A 23,863-nucleotide genomic window follows, 5' to 3' on the forward strand; every position below is an offset into this window, starting at 1 on the left:
GGGTAATTATGACAAGATGAACTATTATTAAATTCATCTTTCTTGAGGAATGCCCTACATTTGCTTAAAATGTCGTAATCTTAATTCCTTTACATGTCAACTGCTGACCTGATTGCCTTCCACTCCTCTTTCTCTCCTGAATCCAAACTGACTCTGGGAGGTAGACACTTCATTTGTTTATTTTCAAAGCTGATGGTGCATGTGGCAGGTTGGGATAAATATATTCACCAAACAAAACTGCCACTTGTCAACGGCTTTCTGTCACTGCCTGAGTGCTCCTTTTTGGCTTATCTTTTTGTTTGTTGGTTTGATGTGCTAGATGTGTTATCTCAACATTTCTGTGCTTACAATAACTGTGTTTGCTAATTTTACATGAAGATCATATGATCCTAAACATTATTTTTGATCATCATTGACCACAGAAAAATGCTTCTGTTGCTCCTCCCGAAACCATATCACAGATAAGTGTGATCTGAAAGCTATGGGAAGCAACGAAGCCTAGAGGAAAAAGTAAGGGTCTGGGTGTCAGAGGACCTGGGTTCTAATCCCAGCTCTGCCACCTTTGGCAAATCACCCAACTTCTCTATGCCTCAGTTACCTCATCTGTAAAATGGGCATTAAGACTGTGAGTCTCAGTGGGACGAGGACTGTGTCCAACTAGATTACTTCAGCACTCAGTTCAGTGCCTGGCACATAGTAAGCACTTAAACACCATAAAAGAAAATTAGAGGAGTAGGGGTCAGGGGATACAAGACAGAGAGGTTGTTTGGAGAAGTCAAGAGGGGAAATGTCACACCAGAACTATACGAGAAGCAAATTTGCCCTTTGCTGTCCCATTCATCAGCTTCAGTGGGGAGGGGGACAATTTGGCCATTGATTACTGAAATCTTATGCCCTTCTCTCTTTGTTCATTCATTCATTAGTAGTATTTATTGAGCGCTTACTGTTGTAAGCGCTTGGAATGTACATTTCGGCACCAGATAGAGACAATCCCTGCCCAGCAACAGGCTCACTGTCTTCAAGGGGGAGACAGCAAAACAAAACAAGTAGTCAGGCATCAATACCATCAAGATAAATAGAATTATAGTTATATATTCATTCAATAGTATTTATTGAGCCCTTCTTATGTGCAGAACACTGTACTAAGTGCCTGGAATGTACAATTCAGCAAAAGATAGAGACAATCCCTGTCCAACAACAGGCTCACCATCTAAAAGGGGGAGGCAGCAAAACAAAACAAGTAGTCATGCATCAATACCATTAAGATAAATAGAATTATAGTTACATATTTATCATTAATAAAGTAGAGTAATAAATAATATATACCAATATACACAAATATAATATCTGTCTCTCTCACCCACACACTATCACACACACACTCTTTCATTCAATAGTATTTATTGAGCGCTTACTATGTGCAGAGCACTGTACTAAGCGCTTGGAATGAACAAGTCGGCAACAGAGACAGTCCCTGCCGTTTGACGGGCTTACAGTCTAATCGATAATAATAATGTTGGTATTTGTTAAGCGCTTAGTATGTGCAGAGCACTGTTCTAAGCACTGGGGCACATACAGGGTAATCAGGTTGTCCCACGTGAGGCTCACAGTTAATCCCCATTTTACAGACGAGGTAACTGAGGCACAGAGAAGTTAAGTGACTTGCCCACAGTCACACAGCTGACAAGTGGCAGAGCCGGGATTCGAACCCATGACCTCTGACTCCCAAGCCCAGTCTCTTTCCACTGAGCCACACTGCCAGTTTGCTGTGGGCAGAGACCATGTCTACCAACTCTGTTATATTGTTCTATTGTAATAATAACAATCCTCTCTCAGGGTCACACCTGCAGAGTTTCCAGTACTCTACCAGCCTCGACTACAGGAGAGAAAGTCAAGCAGAGTCAAGCATTCCTAGCTTGGGCAGTGGCTAGTGAGCGGAAGGCAATCTACCACAAGACAAAACTCACCCGTGCTGGGCAGCAGCAGCAGGGGAGAGAGTCGAGGGCGGAGGCTCAAGTTGACTGCACAGAAAGAGGCGATGGTAAACCACTTCTGGATTTTTACCAAGAAAATTCTATATATCCACTACCAGAACGATTGCAGATGGAGGTGGGGTGTTCTGGGAGAGTTGTGTCTGTGGTGTCGCTATGGCTCCGAGATGACTCGTTGGCATAAGACAATGATAACAATAATAATGATGGCATTTGTTAAGTGCTTACTATGTGCCGGGCACTAACCACTGGGGGGATACAAGCAAATCAGGTTGGACACATTCCCTGTCCCATGTGGGGCTCAGTGTCTCAATCCCTATGTTACCGATGAAGTAATTGAGGCAAAGAGAGGGGAAGTGACTTGCCCAAGGTCACACAGCAGACAAATAAGTGCTCAGTACAGTACTTTGAACACAGTAAGCGCTCAATAAATACAATTGAATGAAGTGACGGAGCCGGGTTTAGTACTCATGACCTTCTGACTCCCAGGACCACAAGCTGTCCACTAAGCCATGCTGTTACTCTCCCAAGCGCTTAGTACAGTGCACTGCACCAATAGGCACTCAATAAATCCCTCTAATAGATTGATCAGTTCCCAAATTGATCTCATTGGTCTTATCTTCTCTGTCTGCAATAATACATGTACTATTCTTGCCCGCAGGACACCTCCATCTAGCTGTCCTACCAATCCTTCTAGCTTAATAGGTAAACAACAGAACTCACTTTCCTCCTGAATCTTCTCCTCCACCTAACCTTCCCCTCACAGTTGACACCACCACCATCTTTCCTTTTTCCAAAGCCAGCATCTTTGATTCTCTCACACCATTCAAGCCTCCCATCCAGCTTGTTGCTAAATTCTGTGGGTTTATTTCCTTCACCACACTTCTCATATCTGCCCCCTCCTCTCCATCTCAACAGCCAGCCCCTTTTCCAAGCGCTCATCATATCTTGATTTATCACCATTTCACTGTTTTCCCTACTTTCAGCCTCTCCTTTCTCCAATATTCTACGTTCTGCACCTCCGATAATTTTTCTAAAATACCACTATGCGTACATTTTTCCACTCCTCAGAGTTTTTCAATGGTTATCAAGGCAATGCTGTCTTAAAACAAAACTCCTGGCCATTTCTTTGAGACAATCCTGTCCACTATCTCCTCCTCCTACACCCCAGTTTCCTCCCAAACTCATCTTCTCAGCACCAGCTGTTCCTGGTTCCCCACTTCCTGTCTCTGAACCTTGGCTCCCCCTTTCCTCCTACCCACAACACCGTTTCTTTATAAAGCCTCTTCAAATCAAACCACTGCTCTCCAACAACTTCAAAATCACTCTTCTATCCCACCTCCTCCAGGATGTTTTCTCTGATCAATTTTTCACCTCTCTCATCTCAGCATTTTTGCACCACATTAGCACTTAGGTACTCTTTACTTCTCATTACACTACTTGAGCTGTGCTATTTACCAATTTGCAATTTTTTTTTCAAGCCGCTCCCTTGCTAGATCGCAGCTTGAGGGCAGAGATCAGGTCTCTTTTCTTTTGTATTTAACTAAGTAACAATATAGTTATGAAGCAGCGTGGCTCAGTGGAAAGAGCCCGGGCTTGGGAGTCAGAGTTCATGGGTTCAAATCCCGGCTCTGCCACTTGTCAGCTGTGTGACTGTGGGCAAGTCACTTCACATCTCTGTGCCTCAGTGACCTCATCTGTAAAATGGGGATGAAGACTGTGAGCCTCACGTGGAACAACCTGATTACCCTGTATCTACCCCAGCACTTAGAACAGTGCTCTGCACATAGTAAATGCTTAACAAATACCAACATTATTATTATTATTATTAGTGACCATACCCAAAGATGTGCCATAAATATTACCTACTGATGGATTAATTTCTGGATTACTCATGATTTAGTTTCCCCAGTAAGGATTAGTTAAGCATGAAGATGTTTGTGTCAGCTGTGTGCATATGATAATATTTGGGTTGATCTCATTAATCATATGAGACTTAAAGCCTTGAAGGTAGGTGCAGATGTCTTCTAATTTTCTTTAATGGTATTTGTTAAGCACTTATTATGTGCCAGGCACTGTACTAAGTGATGGGGTAGATACAAAACAGGTTGGACACAGTTCATGTCCCACATGGGACTCCCAGTTAATCCTCATTTTACAGATGAGGTAACTAAGGCCCAGAGAAGCGAAGTGAAGTGACTTGCCCAAGGTCACACAGCAGACAAGTGGCAGAGACGGCATTGGATCTCAAGTCCTTCTGACTCCCAGGCCTGTGCTCTGTCCGGTAGGCCATGTTGCTTCTCTGGTTCGCCGCTTCTACTTCATTTTTAATTCCCAGTCGAGTTGGATACATCGCACAACATACAATGAGACAGACTGACTATGCAAGTGTAAAAATGATGATTGAATATGGTGGAACTTCAGAATCATTTTTAAAGCTGCTGGAAAAAATGATTGTATTATTGCATTCAACGGTTGGCTTTTTTCAGAAACTCAGGGTTTGATCTCAGATTTATTTCATCAAGGACAAAAATCTACAGGGTTTGCAAAGCCCTAAGGAAACAGCAACATAAGGGCAGAGTCATAAGATAAGGCCATAGACTATTATATGGATAGCGGCTTGGATGAACGTTCAGACTCGTCAAGGACAATTTCTCAGAGCACAGTAGTCAGTATGATAAAACCGCAGTGTGCGTAGGCGGAAAGAAGAAATGATTCACCTGAACCATCCCTGTGGAACTGCTTCTAGCTTGGCAAAAAGTAACTAATTTTGACCCCAATTCTCTTCCTGCTTGTGAATGTCATGTAAGTTTTCTAACAAATTAATATGAGTGGAAACTTGCCAACTGCCGAAGCCCTGGAGAAATGCCCCTCCAAGTTCACTTTCCAAGAATGCTGCCAAAACAAGTTCCCAGCCTTTCACAACCCCAGTACCATCACAAATCTTGACAGAAACACATTTATCTAGGGGGAGAAACAACCCCTGTGTTAGGATTTTACAGTATTTACCAAACAACATGTTATGTTTCAGTTGGGTAGCGTTTGAAGGAGCAGAAAGGTGAGTTTAGCTGATGTCACCATTTGAGAATGTACTCACACTTCTAATGTGAAAAACATCAAAAGCTTTTGCAGTTATTTATTGTACTTAGTACCTGGCATCAGGATCCTGAGGTTAGTATTTGTTATTCAGGGATCCCTCTGTATAATGTGCATCAATTAATATCAATCAAAAGGATTTATTAGGTGTTAACTCTCCTACAAACTGACCCCTTATCATGGCAGGAGAGCTTGCTTATGCTGATGAAGGTTAGAGCTGTGACATATAGGGCTACCCATAATGGAAAAGTCAAAGCCAAAGCATCAAAGTCGATTCGCCTGTACTGGGCAGCAGCGGCATGGGAAAGAGTCAAAGGCGATGATCAAGTGATCAAAATGTTGATCAAAGACAGTGGCAGACACTCAAGTTTTTACTGAAAGATAGAACGAGAAGCAGCGTGGCTCATTGGAAAGAGCACGGGCTTTGGAGTCAGAGGTCATGGGTTCGAATCCCCGCTCGGCCACTTGTCAGCTGTGTGACTTTGGGCGAGTCACTTAACTTCTCGGTGCCTCAGTTACCTCATCTGTAAAATGGGGATTAAGACTGTGAGCCCCAAGTGGGATAACCTGATTCCCCTGTGTCTGCCCCAGTGCTTAGAACGGTGCTCGGCACATAGTAAGCGCTTAACAAATACCAACATTATTGTATTATTATAAACAATTTCCATACCTTTATCAAGAAAACTCTATGGATACACATACCCCAATGACTTTATGGCAGAAGATGGGACATTCTGAAGAAGGTGTGTCCATGGAGTCTCTATGGGTCAGAAACGACTCAATGGCATTTGAAGAAGACTCTATGCAGACGAATGTACTAAGAACTTGGGAGTACAAAAGAGTTAGACACAAGTGAGAATTAGTAGACACAATCACGACCCCCAAGGAACTTAAAATCTGGTGTGGGAGAGAGATACTAAATAAATTACAGGTAGTGGGAAGAAGTAGAGTTAAAGATGTGTGCATAAATGCTGTTGACCCCGGAGGTGGAATGAGTGTCGAAATCTTGAGTGCTAAGGACTGAAATGCATAGATGTTGCAGGTGGGGGAAAACAGGTTGGGAAGATGAGAAATTCATCTGGGAGATATGACGTTAGTAATATTTTGAAGATGAGATAGTGGTTTGCTGGATGTGAGGTGGAAGGGAATTTCAGGCAGCAGGAAGATACTTTTCTTTTAACATTTTTAGATTGTACTTTCCAATTTAATGCCACAATTTCTCCCAGAACTCTCCTACCTTATGCTAACACCGTGGCCCCCATATCTGATGCGCTGAGTTGAACATTCGACATTCACACTTTTAGCAACAGCTGTGGGAGTAAAGGTAGAGGGAGGGGGACAGGGCTAAAGAGTGTTCAGTATCAGAGACGAGAGTCAGCAGCGTGGTACAGTGGATATCACACGGGCCTGGGAGTTAGAAGGTCATGGGTTCTGATGCCGACTCCACCATTAGTCTCCTGTGTCACCTTGGTCAATTCACTTCTCTTCTCTGTGCTTCAATTCCCTCATCTGTAAAATGGGGATTTTTCATTCAATAATATTTATTGAGCACTTACTATGTGCAGAGCACTGTACTAAACACTTGGAATGTACAATTTGGCAACAGATAGAGACAATCCCTGCCCATTGACGGGTTTACAGTTTAATCGGAGGAGACAGACAGCAATAAATAGCAGTAAATAGAATCAAGGGGATGTACATCTCATTAACAAAATAAATAGGGTAATAAAAACATATACAAATGAGTGGAGGAGCACAGTGCTGAGGGGAGAGGAAGGGAGGGGGGAGGAACAGAGGGAAAGGGGGAGAAAGGGGGCTTAGCTGTGGGGAGGTGAAGGGTGGGGCAGAGAGGCTGCAGAGGAAGCAGAGGGAAAGGGGAAGCTCAGTTTGGGAAAGACTCTTGAAAGAGGTGGGTTAAGGACTGTCTCCAACTCAATTTGCTTGGATCCTCTCTAGTGTTTAGTATAGAAACTGGCACATAGTAAGTGCTTAGCAAATACCTTCATTATTATTATTACTGCATTGAGCGGCAGCCAGAAGAGCAGAACCACGGCACAGAGGAGCTGCCTGAATGGAGACCCAGTCTCTGTTCTCCCTTCTCAGACTCTGAGCCCCATGTGGGACAGGGACAGTGTTTGACCTCATTATCTTTCATCTATCCTAGCACTCACTACAGTGATTATCTCTAGCAAGCTCTTGACAAATACCTCAATTTATATTCTTGATTATTATCATTAGAAGCTTTTTTAGTATGGGGATCAAGCCTACCAACTCTATTGTGCTGTACTCTCCCAAGTGCTTAGTAGAGCATGGCCTAGTGGATAGAGCACAAGCCTGGGAGTCAGAAGGTCCTGGTTTCTAATTTCAGCTCCGCCACTTGTCTGCTGAGTGTCACTGGGTTAGTCACGTCACTTCTCTGGGCCTCAGTCACCTCATCAGTAAAATGGGGATTAAGACTGTGAGCCTCATGTGGGAAGCGGACTGTTTCCAATCCGATTTGCCTATATCCACCCCAGTGCTTAGGGTCAGTGCTTAAGGTGCTTGGTACATAGTAAGTGCTTATCAAATACCACAATCATTATTATTATAATATTTATCATTACAGGATTCTGCACACAGTAAATGCTCAATAAATACGATTGCTGGATTGACTACAGTACTCTGAATACAGAAAGCACTCAATAAATAACATGGATTGAAAGATAGACTGCTTACTTCTCAAGGTTCCTAGACTCATTCAGAAGAATGATGCTGTCACTTGGGTTTGCTCGGTTTGGTGAGTCAGCATATCACTGAAGTTCTTGTTCTTACGTTTCTAAATAATTTGTCTCTGCCCATTTCCCTGATTAGATTATAAGCTTCTTCCTTCCACTCAAATAATGGTTCATTCTCAGGCTCATCTGAAGCAGTGGTACAAAATAATGAAATTAGGAGCAATCTGGTATATTTGGGACACTGGGCAATCCCATCTCATGCAATGTTCTAATTCTTAGTACTGTAGGCTCTTCCCGGTATGTCATCATAGTGTGATTTTGTTTTTTTTTCCTTTGGTATTTGTTAAGCGCTTACTATGTGCCAGGCATTTTATTAAGTTCTGGGGTAGGTACAAACTAATCAGGTAGGACTCAGTCTGTGTCCCTCAAGGGGCTCACAGCCTGAATCCCCATTTTCATTTTACATTTTACGGTTGATTCAGTAAACATAAACCTGTCTAACCAAGGAGATTTTCCTGCTGACACTGTATAGGGTGTGGGAGGCAGGGAAGGAACTCATGAAAGAGACTGAGGAGGAGCTGTCAGAGAGACAGGAGAACCAGGAGAGGACAGTGCCAGTGAAGCCAAGACTGCATACTGTTTTCAGGAGAAGGAGGTGGTCAAAAGTGTCGAAAGAAGATGAGAGGATGAGGAGGATTAGGATGGAGTAGAGGCCATTGGATTTGGCAAGAAGTGGATCCATTGATGACCTTTGAGAGGGTGGTTTCTATGGAGTGAAGGGGATGGAAGCCAGATCTGAGAGGAGAGGAAGTGGAGGCAGCGGATGCAGACGACTCACTCAAGGAGTGAGGAGAGAAGTGGTAGGCAAGAGACGGGGTCATAACTGGAGGTTACTGATCAATAGAATCCAATAAAGGAAGGCCTCCCAGCAGCCAGTTATTTTGTATTCCCTCGTACCTCAGCGTACCAGATCTTTCTCAGGTACCCAAAGAAGAAAATGTATCATCAAGGCAAAGGTCATCTTGATCTCATCAGATGGAATCACCTCATTCTCAATCGTTCCTTTAAACACCACCATTACATCCACTCTATGCACCTTGGAACATCCTATGATCTTCCAAAAAGAGATTGGAGGTACCAAACTTTCTTTCCTGCTTCTACATTTCTAATCTTTTCTTTAAGCAACATGATTCTTTTAGAAAGCTCTCCTGGGGTAAGTTACAACTCTCCGATGAAAGCAAGTAAAATGCCCAATAAAATTGTGAACAAGTAATTTCTAACTGTTTATATAATTTGGGTCAGTTTCCAAGGTAATCTAAAAAATTGCTACTTCCCTTCCTGTTAAAACTATAAAATGAATGCCTGCAAAGCCACCCCAGAAAATCAATCCATTTTTATAGTGACTATTACTAAATCCCTGAATTTTGCATTTCCCCTCCGTACAAATTGGGTAGCTGAGTTAAAGTGACAGGAGTGACTGTGTGTGTTACTTTGATAAGGAATAAATACTTAAAATATTTGGTCTAGATGTCCTGAATTTATAGAGTTAAGGGTTGATGAAATGTGATATACCTCCAAACATTTGAGTCTCATCTTCAATGGCATGTAAATTAATTCACCCCTATGTAGGGCAGCCTTGCCCAGTTGAGCAAACGTGGCCTGAAAATTTGCATCGATAAGGATAAAGGTGTCGGTAACGTAGTCAGCATTAACCTGAATCATGGGTACCTCACTCTGCTTAATAAAGCAGTACTTTCTGGCCTACCTTTATTCACACTGTCACCCCACGCTTTTACCATCTTACACCGCTTAAATCCAACAGACCAAAGCTCTCTCCACATATAAAGTCCTCTAAATAATAGCAAAAATAATAATGATAATAGTAAGCAAAGTGCTAAGCACTGGAGTAAGCACATTACAGTCAGATCATTCACTCGTCAGACACAGGCATTTAGTCCCCTGCAGATCAAGAAACTAACGCACAGAGAAGTTGAATGACTTGACCAAATTCAGCCAGCAGGCAGGTGGCAGAGCTGGAATCAATCAGTTAATCAATCACATTTATTGAGTGCCTGTGTGCAGAGCACTTCACGAAGTGTTTGGGAGAGTACAGTACAACAGAGTTGATAAGCACATTTCCTGTCCACGGTGAGTTTACAGGATTAGAACTCGGTTTGTTGAAACCCAGTCCCGGCCTCCTTCTACTAGGCCATGCTGCTTCCAGCAAGAAAAGAGAAATATGGTTTTGAGCAGTAGCTTCAAGAAAATCATTATTGAAGAGCCACAAGTGAAAACAGTTCTAAGCACAACAAAAAACCCAGCACAACAGAAGCACTATTTTTTTTATGCCTAGAACTCAGTCCTGAATTTTTGCCTCTTCAGGTACGTACCTACGTAGGCACGCACACGCACACACACACACACACACCCCTCCCCCCTTTCCCCCCACCTCCACACAATCAGAGGCCTAATCTTTGAACACAAAAGCCAACTCTTTGAACTTTCCACAGGAAAGAGTAACAGAGGTATCATGTGGGACATGGCCTATATCCGAAGTGATTAGCTTGTATCTATCCCTGTGCTTGGTACAGTGGCTGGTACATAGTAAGTGCTTAAATTCCACTATTATTAATTGTGGTACCTAATTTACAGTTGAACAACGGAAAGAACTGGAACCACATAATTATCAGGCTTCCAGAATGAAGTTTGGATCGGCTTCTTACATCAACCCAAACATTGCTTGTTCTGGATACACTCAAACACATGAGCAAGCAGGAACACAGGAAATCATGGATCACTTCCCAGAATGACTAAAATGTGGACTGACAAAAACTTGATGGAAATTAAGGTTGTATATTAACCTGTACCTGGGAACCTCATATCCGACAAAATATCCATATTAATGTATTTCTTCCCCTCTAGTGGGCCAAGAACATGTCTTCCAACTCTGTTATGTTGTGCTCTCCCAAGCTCTTAGTACAGTGCTCTGCACACAGTAGGTGCTCATTTAACACAACTGACTGATTGAATGAACTGTGTGACCTTGGGCAAGTCACTTAATTTCTCTGGCCTCAGTTTTTTCCTCCGTAAAGAGGGGATTCAATAATTATTTTCCCTCTTACTTAGACTGTGCACCCCATGTGGGACGGGGTCCATGTTCCCCTGATTACTTCGTATAGAATGATTAATAATTATAATTATTATTGTGGTATTTGTTAAGCACTTACTATGTGCCAGACACTGTTCTAAGCACTGGGGTGATATAAGCAAATTGGGGTGAAAACAGTCCCTGTCCCTCGTGGAGCTCATGATCTTAATCTGGATTTTGCAGATGAGGTAACTGAAGCAGTGAGAAATTAAGTGACTTGCCCAAGATCACACAGCAGATACATGGAGGAGCTGGGGGTAGAACCCAGATTCTTCTGACTCTCAGGCCCGTCCTCTATCCATTAGGCCACGCTGCTTGTCCATCTCAGCACTTTTTACAGTACTAGACACATAGTATCCATTTAATAAAAAAACCCAATTATTGAACCTGCAATTTCTCCTTACCCAGCCTTTGTTTCAGGGATGAGAAGTGGATATTGTACTCTGGTAAGGATATGATAGTATTGAATTAAATGTGGGAATCATCATATAGTTCTACTGGGGTACCCATCTTAGGACTGCTGTGCTATATTGGTTAATCATGTTTAATCAACATAATTCTTGGGTCTGCTCACTGGGGGAGAAAAATGATACCATATGCCACGTGTTGATAATAAGGAAATGGTAAAAGAGCACATGAAGGGGGCTTCCAGGTGAGCAAACGTATAATTTAAGCTACAGAGGTGGGTAAATAGTCCCAGTTTTTCAGTACAGTGCTCTGCATAGAGTAGAGTAGAAGCTCAATAAATGGCACTGAGTCATTAATTAATTAAATTATATGGATATGGCAGCCCAAACTAAATTACAAAGTAATTGGTCTATCAGCCTTTTTCTAGCAAAGAGAAAGAAATCTATGGAAAGGAAGAAATCCAAGAAGACATTTGATGTGGGTTTCCCAGAAAATCACAGGAATCTGACTTTTGTTGGAAAGTTCTGGAAATTATACAAGAGACTGTAAGCGAGGGTGAGAGCACAAATCAGTAACAGACTATCATGAAAAGCATGCAAAATAGAATCGAATCACGCAACAAAAAATATCAGCACACCAGAGAAACTGATAATTGAATTATCTCCTTTTTATAGATGTTGACGGAAAATGGAAAAGTGAGGAAAGGAGAGATGGTGCTGTCTAGTGGGGTGTATGGTGAAAAACTTTTCTGAAGTTGCAAAATCAGTAGCATTAATCACTACTGCCTTATAGGGAAAATTCCTCCTAGATTTTTGCCCAATTTAATGTGGAGCCTAACGGTCTCCCTCTCAAAATCTGGAACACGACTTTCTCAGCATTGATTGCTTGAGCAGTAGCATTAGGGAAATGCCATTCGGGCAATCTGCCCGGCTAAAATCATTCATTGTTTCCTGCCCAGCAGGAGTCCATTTCTGAATCTTGTTTTATGTTCCTTGTAGAGCATTTTTGTTGTCATAGAATGATTAAATATATTTCGTTTCAGGTCCCTAGTCATCAAAATAGTATTAGACCACTTTCATATGTATTGAAAATAAAAGCATTTTAGGATTAGTAGAGTGTTTGGTATTGTACAGGCGCCAAACAAATACCACTATCATCAACAAAATCACCAAAATTATTATCATGATGTGCTCAGCATTCCCAGTGGAAAGAAGGTTATCAAATGAATCCCAGTCCCTGTCCTATAGAAATCCCGGTATATTTTATGAAGCAGCGTGGCTCAGTGGAAAGACCCTGGGCTTGGGAGTCAGAGGTCATGGGTTCTAATCCCAGCTCCTCTGCTTGTCAACGGTGTGACCTTGGGCAAGTCACTAAACTTCTCTGTGCCTCAGTTACCTTATCTGTAAAATGATAATTAAGACAGTGAGCCTCATGTGGGAAACCTGATTACCCTGTATCTACCCCAAGGCACAGAACAGTGCTCTGCACATAGCAAGCGCTTAGCTCCAGTGGTTGCCTATCGACCTCCGCTCCAAACAAAAACTCCTCACTCTAGGCTTCAAGGCTCTCCATCACCTTGCCCCTTCCTACCTCTCCTCCCTTCTCTCTTTCTACCGCCCACCCCGCACGCTCCGCTCCTCTGCCGCCCACCTCCTCACCGGCCCCGCCGTCGACCCCTGGGTCACGTCCTCCCGCGGTCCCGGAACGCCCTCCCTCCTCACCTCCGCCAAACTGATTCTCTTTCCCTCTTCAAAACCCTACTTAAAAATCACCTCCTCCAAGAGGCGTTCCCAGACTGAGCTCCTCTTCCCCCTCTACTCCCTCTGCCATCCCTCCTTTACCTCTCCGCAGCTAAAGCCTCATTTTCCCCTTTTCCCTCTGCTCCTCCACCTCTCCCTTCCCATCCCCACAGCACTGTACTCGTCCGCTCAACTGTATATATTTTCGTTACCCTATTTATTTTGTTAATGAATTGTACATCGCCTCGATTCTATTTAGTTGCCATTGTTTTTACGAGATGTTCTTCCCCTTGACGCTGTTTATTGCCATTGTTCTTGTCTGTCCGTCTCCCCCGATTAGACCGTAAGCCCGTCAAACGGCAGGGACTGTCTCTATCTGTTGCCGACTTGTTCATCCCAAGCGCATAGTACAGTGCTCTGCACATAGTAAGCGCTCAATAAATACTATTGAATGAATGAATTATCATTATTATTATACATTATTATCATTATTATTATTTTATTTGTTGAGTATTTACTATGGGTCAAGCACCGTTCTAAGCTCTGGGGTGGATACAAGTTAATCAAACTGGATACCATTCCTGTCCCCCAAAGGACTCATAGTCTAAGTAGAAAGGAGAGCAGGCATCAATCAAATCTCTATTTTAGAGATGAAGAAACTGAGGCACAGAGAAGTGAAGTCACTTACCTAAGGTCACAGAGCAGGCAAATCGGGACGAGGGATTAGAATTCAGGTCATCTAACACTGTCTCTCATATACTTTATTTATATGGCATATAAATATAAATATATGTATATCCTATACTCATAGGGTACCACTCTAATGACCATTTCTTCTTCCACTTACAGGAGAGAGCAAATTTCCTCTCAAGGGGCTCTCTCACTAATGCAATGGAGTAAATTACTCCTTTTTGAGAGATGCATTAAGTTTCTAGGCCTGAAAACACCATGTTCCAATACGCTGAATGGTTTGCCCTCTCAGTCTGGAAAGGTAACGCGTCTCCCAAGTGTAAGCTATTTACTCCCTGAGCAAGTCTACTGCAGGCATTCTTCTTCTGCTGTTTTTCCTCTATTTTATGCCGCTCACTAGATAATGGTATTTGGGAGACTTATTGTGTCTGTCAGCACTGACTTCATGGAGCAAACTTTGGATTTTTAATGTCCCTATTTTCCAAGTACTTCTGAGTTGGAACTAAAGAAAATATTTACCTAATTCTTAAGAGATGTCTGCCATATGGTGAAATCTTCAGCCTCTAAAAGCCTCAATTGAAAGATTTCTGAGCCCTCCCATGCTGAATTGCCACAAGCAGTGTTAGCAGCAAATCTCCTGTGCTGCCTAGTGGAAAGAGGATGGGACTGGAATTACTAAAACTCAGGCTCAAGTCCCAGCTGTGACACTTCACTACTGTGTGACCTTGGACAAGTAGCTTAATGTCTTTGTGCCTCACTGTTTCCTTATCTTTGAATGGAGATACACTTTCTGCTTTCTGTTCAACTTATCTCTTATGACCTCCTTCTTGCCAAATTCAACAGCTCCTACTCTATCCTAATCCTCCTCGATCTCTCCACTGCCTTTGACACTGTGGCCCATCCTCTTCTCCTCAACACATTATCCAACCTTGGCTTCATTGACTCCGTCCTCTCCTGGTTCTCCTTTTATCGCTCTGGCCGTTCATTCTCCGCCTCCTTCGCCGGCTCCTCCTTCCTCCCATTCACTAACTCTAGGGGTTCTTCAAGGGTCAGTACTTGGTTCCCTTCTGTTCTCCATCTATACTCATTCCCTTGGTGAACTTATTCATTCTCACGGCTTCAACGATCATCTCTACGTGGATGATACCCCAAATCTACGTTTCCTCCTCTGTTCTCTCTCCCTCCCTCCAGGCTTGTATCTCCTCCTGCCTTCAGGACATCTCTACCTGGATATCCTCCCACCATCTAAAACTCAACATGTCCAAGACTGAGCTCCTTCTCTTCCCTCTCAAACCCCGTCCTCTCCTTGACTTTCCCATCACTGTGGATGGCACTACCATCCTTCGCGTCTCACAAGCCCGCATCCTTGGCGTCTCAGATCTCTCATTCACCCCGCATATCCAATCCATCACCAAAACCTGCCAGTCTCACCTTCACAACATCGCCAAGATCTGCTCTTTTCTCTCCATCCAAACCGCTACAAGTTACTACAGTCACTCATCCTATCCCGATTACTGCATCAGCCTTCTTTCTGATCTTCCAACCTCTTGTCTCTCCCCGCTTCAGTCTATACTTCACTCTGTTGCCTGGATGATCTTTCTATAGAAACCCTCTGGGCATTTCATCCCCCTCCTCAAAAATGTCCAGTGGTTGCCTATCAACCTCCGTATCAAGCAAAAACTCCTCACTATTGGCTTCAAAGCTTTCCATCACCTTGTCCCCTCCTACCGCATCTCCTTTCTCTCCTTCTACATTCCATCCCACACACTCTTCTCCCCTGGTGCCTCGTTCTCACCTGTCTCACCACCGACCCCTGGCCCTCATCCTACCTCTGGCCTGGAACACCCTCCCTCCTCAAATCTGCCAAATTAGCACATTTCTCCCCCTTCAGAGCCCTACTGAAGGCTCACCTCCTCCAGGAGACCTTCCCAGACTAAGTCCCCCATTTCCTCTGCTCCCCCTTCCCTTCCCTCCCCTCCCCATTGCCCAACCCGCTCTCTCTGCTCTATCCTCCCCCAACAGCACTCGTGTATATATGTACATACTTTTAATTCTATTTATTTTTATTAATGATGTGCATATATCTATAAATCTATTTATTTATAATGATGCTACTGGTGCCTGTTTACTCGTTTCGATGTCTGTCTCCCGCTTGTAGAGTGTGAGCCCATTGTGAGTAGGGATTGTCTCTGTTGCTGAATTGTACTTGCTCTGCACACAGTAGGTGCTCAGTAAATATGATTGAATGAATGAACTATACGGGAGCCCTGTGTGGGACAGGGAATGTGTCCAATTTGATTATCTTGTATTTATTCCAGCGCTTAGTACTGCGCCTGGAACATATTAAACTGCCGGTTAATACCATCATTATCGTTACTGCCCTATTAGAAATTCAAGCTTAGACTTTCTTCAGTATTACAGGTACTTCTCTTAAATAACTACAGCAATATAATAACAATAATAATAATAATGGTATTTGGTAAGCACTTACTATGTAATAACAATAATGATAGTATTTGATAAGCACTTACTATGAGCCAAGCACTGCTCTAAACACTGAACAAGCACTGTTCTAAGCACTGGGGTGGATACAAGAAAATCAGGTTGGATATAGTCCCTGTCCCACAGGGGGCTCACAGTCTTAATTCCCATTTTACAGATGAGAAACTGAGTCCTTCACTCTGGGTTGGGGAAAGTAGTGGAGAGAGCATGAGCCTGGGAGTCAGAGGGACATGGGTTCTAACCCTGCCTCTGCCACTTGTCTGCTGTGTGACCTTGGCCAGTTACTTGACTTCTCTGTGCCTCAGTTTCCTCATCTGTAAAATGGGAATCAAGACTGTAAGCCCCTCATAGGACAGGGACTATGTCCTACCTGATTTGCTTGTATCCACCCCAGCACTTAGTACAGTGCCTGGCACACGGTAAGCGCTTAACAAATACCACAGTTCCATGGCTCAGTGGAAAGAGCACGGGCTTGGGAGTCAGAGGTCATGAGTTCGAATCCCAGCTCTGCCACTTGTTAACTTCTCTGTGCCTTAGTTACCTCTTTTGTAAAATGGGGATTAACTGTGAGCCTCACGTGGGACAACCTGATTACCCTGTATCTACCCCAGCGCTTAGAACAGTGCTCGGCAGATAGTAAGCGCTTAACAAATACCAACATTATGTACCCTATTCCAAAGAGCTGTCTCCTCAAGACACTAATTTTTATAGGGTATCTGGCCCACATAGGATCTCCATTCGGGGGGCACAGTGGGGGGCTTGTTCTTGGCTCATCAGGGCAGGTGTGGTCGAGTATCACCACCCTTCTGGGATCCTTTCCCTCGTTATCAGCGTACCAGCCTAAGGTTCCATTCTTGCTCTCCTGGTAGCACCCATGTAGACATGTCACTCTCCATTTTCTGGACCTTCCACTTGCTATCAGCAATGCACCACTTCCTCCCATTTCTGGGGCCCTCCTCTTGCTATCACAAATACCAGCCGAGGGTCGCTCCACCTATCCTCCGGCTGCCCCAGCAGTCGTGATGTGCTCGCCTCAGGATAACGACGACTAGGCAGACAAAAAGGAGTGGTCTGGGCAAGCCCGCGGCCCGATGCACAGTGGAAGCCTGTGCTTTCGGGGGGTCTTCCTTATCGCTGTAGCCTAACCATGGGTGGGCAGAGTGACAGAATCCCCACAGGCCTCTTTTGTGGAAACCCAATAAGCCTCTGTGGTAACCAAGCCTTACCCATTTGAAAGCGGCCTGGGAGGTGAAAGAACAGTTGGAGCCATTCGAGAAGCAGTCATTCAGTCAATCATATTTACTGACCACTTACTGAGTGCGGAACATTGTGCCTAATAAGAAAGTTGGTATTGGTTAAGCACTTACTATGTGCGGAGAACTGTTCTAAGTGCTTGGGCAGATACAGGGTAATCAGGTTGTTCCACGTGAGGCTCTCAGTCTTCAACCCCATTTTACAGATGAGGTCACTGAAGCCCAGAGAAGTGAAGTGACTTACCTACAGTCACACAACTGACAAGTGCCTAGGAGAGTGCACTATAACAGACACATTCCCTGCCCACAGTGAGCTTACAGTCTGGAGAGGGAGAGGGAAGGAAAAGCCTCTGGAGGAGATGAGATAACAGATAAGTCTTTATTCATCCCCTCTCCCAGCCCCACATCATTTAAGTACATGTCTGTAATTTACTTATATTGATGTCTGTCTTTCCCTCTAGAATGTGAGCTCGTTGTGGGCAGGGAATGTGTCTATTGTCATATGGTACTCTCCCAAGTGCTTATTACAGTGCTTTGCACACAATAGGTGCTTAATAAATCCGTTTGAATGAAACTACAATATAACAATAAACAGACACATTCCCTGCCTACAACGAACTTAAAGTCTAGAGGGGGAAACAGTCAACGGGAAGACTGTTTAGAGGGAGAAGCACAAAAGCCATAGGGGTTCAGCACTTAGTACAGTCCCTCAGCACTTAGTAGAGTGCCTGCCACATAGTAACAAATGTCATTATCATTATTTTGCAGAGCAGATAGGGCTCTCTTCCTCCAGACTCTAAACTCGTTAGGAGCAGGGAACTTGTTTATATTGTACTCTTTCAAGAGCGTGGTATGGTGCTCTGCACAAAGTTAACGCTCTATAAATACGATTGATTTATAGATTGCTTCCAGGGACTGGGGAGACATTGAGGATATGTTAGAACGCGATACGGAGGGGACTGCAGGGAGGTAGTTGCAACCGAAGGGCCCCTGAGCTGACTCATTCGTGTACACATTCACTCAATGGTATTTACTGGGCACTTACTGTGTGCAAAGCACTGTACTAAGCACTTGGGAGAGTACACTAGAACAATTATGGTAGGATGAGGAGAATTACCCATTGGCAGAAAGATTATTAGTTGAGCCATTACCCATGGGTGGGAGATACTGGAGGAGAATGACTGCAGTGGCCAACCCAGAAGCAGCGTGGCTTAGTGGAAAGAGCACGGGCTTGGAGTCAGAGGATGTGGGTTCTAATCCCTGCTCCACCACTTGTCTGCTGTGGACCTTTGGCAAGCCATTTTACTTCTCTGTGCCTCAGTTACCTCATCTGTAAAGTCAGGATTAAGACTTTGAGCCCATGTGGGACAACCTGATTACCTTGTACCTACCCTGCACTCAGAAGAGTGCTTGGCACATAGTAAGCACTTAAGAAAAACCATTTTTAATGATAAGCAAAAAGAAGCAACATTGCATAATGGATAGAGCATGGGGTGGATAGAGCATGGGGCTGGGAGTCAGAAGGTCACGGGTTCTAATTCTAACTCCACCACTTGTCTGCTGGGTGCCCTTGGGCAAATCACTTCACTTCTCTGTGCCTCAGTTACTTCATTTATAAAATGGGGATGGAGACTGTCAGCCCCATGTGGGACTATGTCCCAACGATTTGCTTGTATCCTTCCCATTGGTTAGTACAGTGCCTGTCACATAGTAAGTGATTAATAAATACCATTTTTGAGTATATAGTGCTCATCGGTGCACTATTTGTTAAGTGCTCACTGTTCTAGCACTGGGTTGGATACAAGGAAATTGGGTTGGACACAATCCCGCAGTTTTTAGCCCCCATTTTATAGAAAATTCAGTGAATTGTTCACTGCCACACAGCAGGACACGTGGCAGAGTCAGGATTAGAACCCAGATCCTTATGATTCCCCAGTCCCGGTGCTCTCTCCACTAGACCACGCTGCTTTCCAAAGAATTCTCCTCAGGCCACTCCTGATGATAATAATACCTGTGTTTTTCAAAAAGTGTTTGCTCTGTGCCAAGCACTTTACTAAGGGCTGGGGTAGAGATAGTACATGCAGATTGGACACAGATGCTGTCCAACATGGGACTCATAGGTTAAAATGGGTTTAGCCTCTTTCAATCAATCATATGTACTGAGCACTTATTGTGTGCTGAGCCCTGTACTATATGGCTGGAGAATACAACATAGTAGGGTTGGTAAAAACGTTCCCTGCCTACAAGGAGTTTACAGCCTAGAGAAGGACACAGACTTTAATATAAATAAATTAAGGATGCACATATAAGTGCTATTGGGTTTAGGATGAGGTGAATAAAGAGTGAAAATCCAAGTGCAAGGGCAGTGAATGAGTTTTGTTTCATGGACTTTCCCTCTCCTTCTCCTCACCACTATTATCTTTCTCTTATTCATGGCCAACTAACAGCACATGGAAACTTTCTCCCATTTTTTTAGTGAATGAGAAAATTATGGATGCTTGTGTTAAAAATGCCAGCATAGCTAAAAATAGCCAAAACATGTTTTAAAATAATTTGTAGTGATCTGTACATAGAGTTAAACAATGTATTTTTTTCTTATTCCAGTATAAGAGATTTTTTCAAATGCAATATAAGAGAGTTCTCAAGTCTCTTATACTGTACTTTCACAGGTGCTTAATGCAGGGTTCTACCACACAGTAAGCACACAATAAATATCAGTGATTGGGAATAAAGATTCCTCATAGCCTATTAGGTTCATTTTCTTTTTCTTATGGAAAAAAGCTGACATATATTTGCAGCTTATATATATCTTATCTTTGTTTTCATTTTCATTCCCAGACAAAGTGCTGCTTTCCCTCTGCTCTCCCTCCCCTCTCCATCGCCCTGACTTGCTCCCTTAGCTCTACCTCCCCCCCCAACCCCACCGCACTTGTGTATATATGTACATATAATTCTATTTATGTGAATGATATGCATATATTTATAATACTATTTATCTCTATTAATGCTATTGATGCCTGTTTACTTATTTGGATGCCTGTCTCCCCCGTTCTTGACTGTGAGACTGTTGTGGGCAGGGATTGTCTCTATTTCTTGTTGAACTGTACGTTCCAAGCTCTTAGTACAGTGTTCGGTAAGCGCTCAATAAATACAATTGAATGAATGAATTTTATTAGTAACATAATGAATGATGAATATATTATTATTTAAAAGAATGCAGTAATACATGCACATAGGTGGTTATCGTACACTAATGATTATCAGAATAACTGTGGTATTTGTTAAGCTCTTAACAAACATATGTAGTTACTATGAATATACTAAGCCGTGGGGTAAATACAAGATAATCAGGTCAGACACATTTCCTGTCACACATGGGGAGCCAGTCAATCATTTGTATTGAGAGCTTACTGTGTGCAGAGCATTGTACTAAGCCCATGGGAGCATGCAATATAACAATATTAATTCATTAAAAAGTATTTATTGAGCACTTACCATGTGCAGAGCCCTGTACTAAGCGCTTGGAATGTACATTTCGGCAACAGATAGAGGCAATGCCTATCCAATGACGGGCTCATAGTCTAAACAACTGACACATTCCCTGATCACAACGAGTTTACAGTCTAGAAAGGGGAACAAGCATTAATATATAAAGAAATGACAGATGTGTACATAAGTGCTATGGGATTGGGCAGGGGGTGAAAGGCGAATAAAAGGAGCATGTCAGTGAGACACAGAAGGTAGTTGAAGAAAAACAAAGGAGGGCACAGTCCAGGAAGGCCTCTTGGAGGAGATGTGCTTTCAGTAAGGTTTTGAAGCAGGGGAGAGAGATTGCCGGTCGATATGAAGAGGGAGGATGTTCCAGATCAGAGGCGGGACATTGGTGAGAGGTCAGCCATGAGATAGATGAGATGGAGGTACTGTGAGAAAGTCAGCATTAGAGGAGCAGTGTGTGCAGGCTGGGTTGTAGTAGGAGAGTAGCAAAGTGAGCTAGAAGGGGGCAAGGTGATTGAATATTTTAAGCCGATGATGAGGAGTTTCTGATATGGAGGTGGATGGGCAACCAGTGGAGCTCCTAAACCAGTGTTGTGTGGGGATGAAAGAGGTTGAGACATTCTAAATAGGGAAGATCTTTAAAATGATGAAGCTACAGAAGCCTCACTAGAAAATGACCAAGTGCAATATTAACTTTAAATCTAGATTATTTCACATTTACATCCCATAGTGGAGTAGGCTATGTTTAATGCATTGCTTATATTGTTCTGATTGGCTCTTGATACACTTACTGTTCAAAGCTTAATTACGTTTGGCTATATCACATGAAAAGGTGGTGGCCCAAGCCATAGAGGTTGCCATGACATGATTTTCCCATCACTAGAAGTTTTCCAGTAACACCACTAGAGCGTTATAGCAAAACTGACTGTTCTCACAACATGCTAAGCATTGTACAAAGCGCTTAGCAGAGTTCAGTACAACAGAGTTTATAGGCATGTTACTTGTCCACAAAGAGCTTTCCATCTAGACAAAGGTACAAGAATATCAGTTCAGATATGACTTCTATTGCTTCCCTCTATCTGTAATTTACTTAACTGTCTCCGCTGTTAGTTTAGGAATTATTCCTTTGAAACAGTGCTCTGTTGAGTGCTTAGAACAGCGCTCTGTACCAAGTAATCACTTAATAAATACAATTAAGTGAGGCTCACAGAGGGACTTCACAATGTACACTTCAGCGCTTAGAACAGTGTCAGTGATTAGAACAGTGCTTGGCACATAGTAAGCGCTGAACAAATACCATGATTATTATGAGAGGGGCAGGTGACAAACACACAAGGGAAAGAAATGATGCAGATAGTTCAGCCCAAACAGCAGCACCTCCTTCTAGGCTGAGACTTCCTATGTTTTCAGTCCTAAATGTCAAGAAGTATTTATTGTTATTATTATTGTCATTATCATTATCATGATCATTGTTCTTGTTGTGGAACTGGTTAAGCGCTTACTATGTGCCAAGCACTATACTAAGCCCTAAACATTAGGGTAAGTACGAGGTAATCAGGTCAGCTATTTCCCTGTCCACCTGGGAACCACAGTCTAACTAGGAAGAACAGTTAAGGGACTTGAAGAACTTAGTATGGTGCTCAAGCACTTAGTACATTTCTCTGCACATAGTGCTCAATATATATGATTTATATAAGACAGTTACACTGAAGGCAAGTGCCAGGCTCGTGCACTGTAGGCCACGATGAGTACTCTCAACTCTTTCTTCTTCACAAAGAGAAGAAATATATTTACTCAATTTTATTCTCTTTCCCTGGTCTTATTAAAACATCCAGCTAATTCTTATGGTCCTTGTTCATTCAGCTGAACTAGAGTTGTTTCAGAATGATGACTCCATTTCCCTATTTTCAGATACATTTTTAGTTTCTCTCCAACTGTTTACACAATGTGAATAAAATGTACAAGGGAGGAACAAGATAAATATAGAAAAGTTATTTTGTAATACAATTTCTAAGTATAGCACCCCATCCTCTCTCCTCCCTTCAACCCCCTCTACCACAGGCTTGGAGGCATAAATCACCAGCAGCTGCAGATGTAATTAACTAATTTTCAGGGGAAAGATTTCACTTATATTTAGTTTTGCGTGTCCCCTGGCAAATTCTCAAAGTACTTTGGCACTTTTAAATTTTCTTTACAAAGGTATCGAGTATCTCCACACACTGTAAAAGACCAATAACTAGCACAGTAATCAGTGAATGATCAAAAGAGGTTTTTTAGTTATTTAATATAAGTACAGTTCATCAACTCACTTCATTATCTGGAAAATGAACAAAGTTGAAAATTCTCCAATTATCCTCACCTGCTTTCCTATGACCTTGCATAATTTACAACCTTCTTCTTCCCCTGAAACCATTCTCCCAATATGTGTGAACACCCATATAGGAACTGGGGATCATTTGCCATTCAGAGGAATTTCTATCATTTCAGGAAATGGAAAATTCAGGGAAGGGGAGGTTGGGGAGGAGACTCTCAAGTCTTTTTCCATGGTAAAAAATTTGCTTCAGGGACTACTCCAAAAATCAGTGGGGAAAATTCTCAGGAAGGAATTTTTAATTTATAAGCAAGCTGAAAACCCCAGCCTTACTGCTGCTTTGGCTTGAGGAGGATAAAGTTGCCTTTCCAACTGCAAGAATGTTTGGACAAGTCACTGGACTTCTCTGTGCCTCAATTTCCTCATCTGCAAAACTGGGGAATCAATACTTATTATTTAGCAATAAAAATAGTAATACAAATAATAATAATAATAATTGTGGTATTTGTTAAGTGC

At 42.8% G+C, this 23,863-nt stretch overlaps 1 long non-coding RNA gene across 1 annotated transcript in view; it reads left to right on the top strand.

Annotated features, from left to right (window-relative positions):
- LOC120638238 overlaps positions 1-23,863 on the top strand; it is a 322,336-nt gene that overhangs the window by 138,617 nt on the left and 159,856 nt on the right. The window contains exon 3 of the long non-coding RNA XR_005659796.1: positions 7,693-7,863. This is a non-coding gene — a long non-coding RNA (uncharacterized LOC120638238). The remainder of the gene's footprint in view (positions 1-7,692; positions 7,864-23,863) is intronic.

This window comes from Ornithorhynchus anatinus, chromosome 2 (genome assembly GCF_004115215.2).
Source record: "Ornithorhynchus anatinus isolate Pmale09 chromosome 2, mOrnAna1.pri.v4, whole genome shotgun sequence".
In the NCBI taxonomy this organism is placed as follows: domain Eukaryota; kingdom Metazoa; phylum Chordata; class Mammalia; order Monotremata; family Ornithorhynchidae; genus Ornithorhynchus; species Ornithorhynchus anatinus.